Genomic DNA, 2147 nt, shown 5'->3' with positions numbered 1-2147 from the left:
AAGATCCCAGTGGATGAAGAGTGTCTAAAACACCTCAGAGCTGCCCATCTGGCACCAACAACCATACCAAAGAATCATTTAAATCACCTTTCTTCTGCATTCTGATACTCAGTCATCTTGATCATGTCTACATGCCTAAATGCCTAAAAGTTTTTGCCATGTGATTTGTTGATTCGGTATATGTGTTAAGATTCAGTTAAACGGATGTATCTAATAAACTGTAGTTGAGAGGGTTATAAGTGAATCCTTGTTTTTCATGTTTTTTTACTGGATTAGTTTATCAAACAAGGGCACGTGTGTGTATGCCAGTTCCAGTAAGATTTATAAATCCAATCCTACCTGGTCCTGAAGAACTACACATACCAGCTATCAGTGGTCATAACACATATGACACCTCACTGTCTAAGACTACTGTTCCAATGTGTCTCAAGGTGTCCACTATTGTCTCTGTGTCAAAGGCCTTGACAGTGTCCTGTGTCAGTGAGTATCATCCAGTCGCATTTACTCCAGCAATGATAAGTACTTCAAGAGGCAGGTAATGACACACATAAAGAAGTCCATTGACATAACAGCTGACTCTCACCAGTATGCCTGTAGATGTTCCACGCTGGATCCCATCCCTGTTGTGATCCATCAGTCTCTCACACATCTAAAGAACAAGTACTCTTATGTGAGGCTTCTCTTTTTTGGATTTTAATTCCACTTTTAACCTCTCCCACACACTGGTGAAAAAACTGTCAGGACTTGGAATAGCCCCATTACTCAACTGAATTTTGGACTTACTGACTAATATACTCTGTCTGTTACGATCAACAACATCACGTTCTCGTCCATTGTCCTCAAAACTGGCTCCCACCAGGGCTGCATTGTGAGCCCACATCTCTGGACACTGCTTATATGTGACTGTAAATCAATTACATTTTATTAATATATTTGTATTTATATATGATTGAAGAGTACACTCACTGTCTGCATCATTGTGTGGTAGTGCAGGTGGTTAAGTTTGCACAGAGGACCTTCCGACAAAGCTCACCCACCTCTTCTTGATATTTACACCAGCTGATACAAGCATAGAGCAACCTGCATCACAAGAGACTCTAGTCACCCTGTGTGGACTGTTTTTCCCTCTCCCCTCAGGCCAGAGGCTGTGCAGCAAATGAAAATAGGTGTTTCTCATCCCATCATTTCATCCTAAACCATCTCCATTGGGTGACTGAAGGCCAGGTCATCTGGCGCAGCACTCCATCACTCTCCTTCTTGTTTAAGTAGCCCTTACACAGCATGGAGGTGTATTTGGGGTCATTATCCTGTTGAAAAATAAATGATGGTCCAACTAAACACAAACCTGATGGGATGGCATGTCAATGCAGGATGCTGTGGTAGCCATGCTGGTTCAGTGTGCCTACAATGTAAATAAATCCCCAACAGTGTCACCAGCAAAGCATCCCCATACCATCACACCACCTCCTCCATGCTTCTCGATGGGAACAATGCATGCAGAGACCCGTTCACCTTTTTTTGCGTCGCACAAGGACACGGTGGGTGGAACCAAAGATCTTAAATTTTGTCTCGTCAGACCAAAGCACAGATTTCCACTGGTCTAATGTCCATTCCTTGTATTTCTTAGCCCAAACAAATCTCTTCTGCTTTTTGCTTTTCCTGGTCAAATAGCTGATAAGAAGCCATGACTGATTCCCACAGACTCCTCTGAACAGTTGATGTAGAGATGTGTCTGCTACTAGAACTCTATGTGGCATTTATCTGGGCTCTAATCTGAGGTGCTGTTGTGGAAATTTGATTACCAAAGCCTGCAGACACGATGATCAGCTATCTCATGCATAAGGAGAAACGTCAGTCAGGGGGCACTGAAAGTCGTCTCTGACAATGAACAGTTCAGGTCCCTTTTAAACACAGTCACAGAACAAAAGGCTTTTACAGTTGCAGTTCACACCTTGGCTCTAAACAGAAAAACTCTCTATCACCTGTGTGAATCTCCCCCACTCTGGGGTCAAGCCTTCCTCAAATCAGATCAAATCACTTTTATTGTCACATCACATGTGTAGGTACATTGGTACAGTACATGTGAGTGAAATTCTTGTGTGCGAGCTTCACAAGCAACAGAGTTGTGCAAGCTTCTGTGTGAGCTT

The sequence above is a fragment of the Rhamphochromis sp. 'chilingali' genome (genome assembly GCF_963969265.1).
Source record: "Rhamphochromis sp. 'chilingali' genome assembly, chromosome: 21".
NCBI classification, from domain to species: Eukaryota; Metazoa; Chordata; class Actinopteri; order Cichliformes; family Cichlidae; genus Rhamphochromis; species Rhamphochromis sp. 'chilingali'.
This window is presented reverse-complemented; position numbering follows the sequence as displayed.